The following is a 6,953-nucleotide window of genomic DNA, read 5'->3' as shown; positions in this document are numbered from 1 at the left end:
CCTACATTCCAGAAGAGGAAAACATAGGGTATATAGCATAGGATGTTCACTCGTTGGTCATGCTACTTATATTACTATTATTCCTGGCCTGACTCAGGGAAGGGGTGTCCAACAAATCAGGTCCTGGCACTCACCTGGAATGACAAATAGAAAAAGTCATGGGGAAAAAGCAGGAAACCCTAACCAGGATAGACACACAGGGAGACCCGTGGACACCTTTGCTTATCCCTGCCTTTAAGGAGCTGACAATGACTTTCAGGTTTCATTGTGTGAAAGGGAATAAGGGCAGGTTGGGGCTTTGCACAGCTGCGAAAGCAGACCATCTTGACCAGGCTTGGGCTTGTACATCCTCATCTCAGGATTGAGCATGCAGGACCTTTGTGGTGATAACAAAGTTGCTGTTGCCCCTCAAGATGCTTATTGATCAGACCTGTTGCTCCTGGAATCTAAAGTGACTCAGTGCAAAGGGGACAGATGCAAAATGGAGGCAGAGATTCAGGTGAAAGTAAAGAGGCTACGTCCTTGTTACCCTATTACTAGGACTTGAGAAGAGATCCTCAATCCTGACATCATCCTTCCACAGAAGGGCATGAGCTTGGGGCTGGGAGTTAGGTCAGTGCATGCCTAGCATGTGTGAGGCCCTGGGTTTCTTCCCCAGCACTTTAAAAATGTGTTTTGAAGGGGTGGGGGAGACAGGGAAGGAAGAGAGAGGTGAGAGGAGGGAGAGAGAACATCCACAGGAGTGGTAAGAAAGGGGACTCATTTGAAGTCCACTGGGACACTCCATCAAACCAAGGGCCAAGCTGACTGGGAATACTGACCTTCTTTCCTTGAATCTCAGCGTCTCCCCTACAGGGCTGGATCTATAACCAGCCATGTGAGTCAGCAGCCAGGCAGGTCTCCTCCTGCCCTACCTGGTATGCAAACAGTAAGCAAGATCCTGCGTAAGACCCTGCATTCCCTCCCTGGCAACACACACACACACACACACACACACACACACACACACACGCTCGCGCGCACACACCATAATAAAAGAGAGACATTGAAAGAGACTTCCATTTTGTATTTGTGTGTGTGTGTGTGTGTGTGTGTATGTGTGTGTTTTCACATACTGTGGATTGAACTCAGGACATCATACAATCCTGGAGAGCACTCTGCCACAAAGCTACATCCCTATTCTGAAAAAGCTCTTCAGTTAGATCCAGGTATTCCAGTTCTGAGTATCTATCCAAAGGAAATGAAATTAGCATACCAAAGGGATACCAGCGTGCCATTGTTCACTGGGGTACTATTCACAATAGCCCAGGTTTGGAATCCACAAAGGATCCCTGTCCCTTAACACAAAAGTGGTTGAGGAAAATTTGGTATGCATACACAATGGAGTATTTATTCAACTATAAAGAAGAATGACATTTTATTACTGGAAGTAAATCAGGGAAGCTCAGCTGACTGCATTTGATCACCCTCCCATGTAAGAAATAAGCAAAAATGTGAAAATGAAAAGTGTATTTAGTAATAGTTGTGGCCAAACCTGGAGAGACAGGTAGCTCACCTCCACCAGTCCTATAGAGGTGTTACAGTTTACAGTAGTAAAGGTCACAAACACGTATACATAGATGTAGTGAGGTTCCATTGACCAGAGAACATGTCACATTCCTGTTTCCTTGACACTCACCTAGGCAAGGGGAGAGCTTTGCAGTTTCCACTGGCAGCATGAAGAAGTTCATCGAAAGAAACAAAAACAAACAAACAAAAAAAACCTTTTACTAGGAAATGGAAGACCAAGAGTCAATATGGAGTCTTTAATTTTAAAGGGTGTTTGTTACAATCCTGTCATTTACAGCAAAATGGATAGAAATAAAGGATGTTGTGTTAAGTGAAATAAGCCAGACACAGGAATACGAGTACCACATGTTCTCTTTCCTATGTGGAAGCTGAAAAATAAAAATTGACTTTAAAGTAAAATAGTGATAACTAAAGAATAGGAAGGGATTTTGGTTGGGGGAGGGTGGAAAAGGGAGGTTGGATTTGATTGGTTCCTGCTACATGCACCTATGGAAATTTCATATATCAAGAAGTTCAAGCCAGGCGAGGTGGCTCATGCCTGTATCCCAGCTGCTCCAGAGGCCGAGGCAGGAGCATTACAAGTTGGAGGCCAGTCTGGGTGAATTAGTGAGAACCTGTCTCAAAATAAAATAATAAAAGTTCAGTGAAACAGCTTGGTGGTAGAACACTTGCTTAGCATGGATAAATTGTGTGTGTGTGTGTGTGTGTGTGTGTGTTTATGTGTGTGTGTGTACTCTGTGTCCAAATAAAATATAAACATAAAGAATGCTGTGGATTTGGCAGATCACCCCTGGTTCCAGCATGGCAAAATTAAAAAGTTTAGAACAGAAAAGAAAGATAAGTGTGGCAGACATTATACATTGGAACTCTGGTAATAATGGGGAGAATTTTTCTCAGTAGATATTGCTGGCTTATTCATTAATTCCAGGACAGCTGACAGCTCCATGCTGCCATACTCATTGTAGATGCTGCAAATGCAACAGTACGGGAACTGATGGGAATCATTTTCCTCGGGGAGCATTCACCCATGAGGTAAGCCATAGGCACTAATAAGAAATGTGTGTCGCAGGCACTGTGATGTGCTATGAGATGTGTTACTCCACCTCTGGGAGTGCTGCTGGCAGGCAGCTCTGTATTTCCAGCCCTTTTCTGGGTCTTCCCCAGCAGAAAATTATTTCTGTGCTGAATAAAGTTCCTGTTCCCTTTCCGAGCTTGCAACCAAAGACTGATCAACACCCAACTGAAAACCTGGTCCATTCACCACCATGTGGGTGAATTGTTCAGCTACATCTCACCTCCATATCTCTTTGCCAGCTCAGTGAACACCATGACAGTCATCTTGTCATCACTGTAAACAAAATCTTGACAAGAGAAATGTAGAGGAGGAAGAGTTTATTTGGACACACAGTTTCAGAGGTTCAGTTCACGGTCAGCCAACTCCATTGCTCTGGGCCTGAGATGAGGAAGAACATCATGACAGAAGGGTATGCTCCATTCCCAGTGGCTAGAAAGTGTGGGGAGAGGGGCCACAGGGAAGATGAACCCTCCAAGGGCTCACCCCGCAGTGACCCACCTGCCTACAGTGGCCACACAGTCACTCCGTTCAAAGTAGGATGAATTGATTAGGTTACGGCTCTCAAAATCCAATCATTAAACCCCTGAATATTCCTGCATTAACACAGGAGCTCTTTGGGGTTACGTCATATTCAAACCATGGCAAACACTGACATTGGAAAGTGTCACAGTTCACCTTAGGACTTTCCTAATCTTGTTTCCATCTCATTTCTTTCATAAGCACTGATGCCATGTGCACACCCTGATAAATCCATACATGCAAATTTTTGCTTCTGAGTCTCCCTGGTTGCCCAACCTGACACTGTAAGAGAAGTATCAACTATTAGATGCTCAGGAGAGTAAACATGGGGGAATTGTGTGAGAAAATGTTAAAAGTTTTAGAGTTGTACAGAAAACAATGGGGCAAATCTTCACTGTCAGTGAAGATTTGAGCAGAAACCTGACATGGTTTCAGGAGTGAATAGTGTGGTTCTATAGAGAATGATCCAACCTTGCATTCCTGGAGTAAAACCCAATTTGGCAGAATATATTCTTTCTTCGTATTCCTTCCTAGATTTTATTTTCTGTAAAAAAATTTTTTTTTCTGGTACCAGAGATTGAATCCAGGGGCATTCAATCATAGAGCCACATCCCCACCCCTACTTTGTATTTTATTTAGAGACAGGGTCTCAATGAGTTGTTTAGTGCCTCACTTTTGATGAGGCTGGCTTTGAACTTGTGATCCTCCTGCATCAGCCTCCCAAGATGCTGGGTTTACAGGCATGTACCACTGTGCCCAGCTATTTTCTGAACTTATTTTAGTAATTTTTCAGCCTTCAGAATACCTTGGGTTTTATCTTTCTTGAATACTAGAAAAATTGGATATCCTTGTGTAGACATTAGATCTCTCTCTCTCACCCTGCACAAAAATCAACTCAGAGTGGATTGAAGACCTAAAACTTAGACTATAAACTCTGCAACTGCTATAAGAAAATAGGATCAACAATCCAACATATTAGTGCAGATATTGACTTCTTTAATATAACTCTTAGAACTCAAGGAATAAAACCAAGAATCAATAAGTGGGATGGTTTCAAATCAAAAAGCTCTGTGCAGCAAAGAAAATAATCACAAGCTTGAAAAGAGTCTACAGAATGGGAGAAAATCTATGTTAACTACTTTTGTTGCTGCACTAGGGATTGAAAACAGAGGTACTCATTACTGAGCTATCTCCCAAATCCTTATTCCAAGTCTTTTTAATTTTATTTTTGAAAATTGTGACAGGATCTTGCTAAGTTGTCAGGGGTCTAGCTAAATTGCTGAGACTGCTTGAATGTGTGATTCTCCTGTCTCAGCCTCCTGAATTGCTGGGATTATAGATGTGTGACTCTGTTCCCAGTTTCTGATAGCTACTTTTCTGACAGAGTGTGTATAAATATAAATTTAACACCAAACAACCCAATTACAAAATGTGAAAATGGACTAAATATTTCTCAAAAAAGAAATACAGATGGCTAACAAATACATGAAAACATGTATTGAAAATAGATAGCTAATGAATATCTGAAACATGCTCAGCAATAGGTCAATGTAAATCAAAAACTAAAGGTTTCATGTCACCCCAGTTAGAATTGAAATCGTCAAAAATAGAAATAATAATAAATGCTAGTGAGGATGCTACAGAAAGGAACACTTGTACCTTGTTGGTGGAACTCCCATTTAGTACAACCACTACGGAAATCAGAATATGGATTGCTCAAAAGTTCAGGAATGGAACACCACAGCTGTTCTACTCCTTATGTTTGTCTAAAATCAGAATACTGTAGGAATACCTACATGCCAATGTTCATAACAGTGCAATTGACATTAGTCAGGTTGTGCAGTCAGCTGAGGATCTGTCCAGTGAGTGGATAAAGAAAACGTGGCATGTAGACACAATGAACTTTTACTTAGTCACAGAAAAGAAAGAAATTTACTGGAAAAGGATGAGACTAAAGAACATCATGCTAAGTAAAAAAGAGTCAGGCTCAGAAAGTCAAGGGTTGAATGTATTTTCTCATATGTGGAAAATAAAAGAAAAAAAGAAATGATAAAGGGGATCTCACTAACACACAAGGAAAACCCTTAAAAGATAAAATAGAGAAGATTGTTCCCAGCCAGGGAGGAGGGAAGGGTAAGGGAGGTACTGAGAATGAAATTGCCCAAGTGATGCTAGGTGCATACAGGGATATATCACAATTGAGTCTATTTTCATGTATAATTGTAACACACCAATTAAAAATAATAGAAGGTATATGGGTAGAGTAGAGGAAGGGAATCAGGGGTAGGATGGAGGGAGGGAAAGGAAGTTACTAAGAAATTAAATTGATCGAATTGTATTATATGCATGTACAAATATGTCCCAATGAAATTCCACTATCATGTATAATTATAATGCATGAAGAAAAACAAAGTACTGTGATAGAATTGGAAAAGGTATTTGGAAAACTCTAAGCAGGGAGTAACTGTCCCACTTATCATTTTGACCTTCAGTGGTCATCAAAGTGTAAAATACAGAGAATTAATGAAACAGATCAGCAAATACTCCATGAATTTTAAGAAAAGGCACCTTAGTTAGTCATACTGGCACACGCCCGTAATCCCAGATACTGGGAGGATGACGTACGAGGATCACAAGTTGGAGGCCAGCCTGGGTGACTTAGTGAGACTGCCTCAAGATTGAAAATAAGCTCAGTGGTGGAGCCCTCATGCAGGAGTCTGGGTTCAAAACCTAATACCACAAAAATAAATAAAAAAAAAATGGAAGAAAGAAGAAGCACCTTGAATCTTTGCTAATATTTATATTTACGTGATTTTTTTTTTTTTTTTTTTTTTTTGCATATCCAGGGATGGAACGTTGGGATTCTCTACCACTGAACTACATGCCCAGCCCTTTTTCTTTTTTAATTTTTTTTTTTTTTGAAAGGGTTGAAAGGGTGTTGCTAGGGTGCCTGGACTGGTCTTGAACATGCAACTCTCCTGAGTTGCTATGATTACAATTGTGAACCACGATGCCTGGCTTATATTTTTATTTTTATACTTATACATAAAGGACATATTTTCATACCTAAAATAGGGATCCATCTTCCCCACATCATTAATCAGATAGAGATGCCATTGTAACTGGAAATGAATACTGGAGTTGATTAGAAATGTGGCGTGTGTTCTGTGTGCAACAACCAGGAGCAGAAACAATGGGGGGAAGTGAGTGGTGAGCTCCTGGCCTCTGGGGGCAGGAAAGGAGCAGTCCTGAACTCCTCGCCTCCTAGGCCTTGGTCTTTAAGGATATTCACTCCTGGGATCTGAATGATTGTGAAATAGCTGTTCTAATGAGGAGCTTTGCATACTGAGCTCCAGAGACACAGAGGCTGCAGGAGTCAGCCTGTGACCATCCTACTGAGCAGCCTAGCCCCAGCCAGGAAGTAGTAGCTGAGCCTCCTCCCAGAGATGAGCCTTCCTGCCCAGGATTCAGCCCATGTGTCCACTAATCCTGAGAACAGAACTGCCTCAAACATTCAGGTGAGATGCTGAGCATCAGCATTGGGGGAGTCAGTTGGGTATCTGATGGCCACTTATTTTAGGCATTGGAGATGAGGACAGATGCTTGTCCTCTGGAAGCAGTGAGGAGAGGACAGGCATGAGAGGATGAGAAGCAGTGCCTGCTGGCCCCTTCTGCCCCTGCCTGTCACCTCTCCACACAGTCTCATGAAGTTTTTCAGTGATACACAGATAATTCTGCTGGCCACACATCCTCCCCAAGACAGAGCCCATTTCCTCTGGCACAGAAATCG

This window comes from Sciurus vulgaris (genome assembly GCF_902686455.1).
Source record: "Sciurus vulgaris genome assembly, chromosome: 16".
Taxonomy (NCBI): Eukaryota; Metazoa; Chordata; class Mammalia; order Rodentia; family Sciuridae; genus Sciurus; species Sciurus vulgaris.
This window is presented reverse-complemented; position numbering follows the sequence as displayed.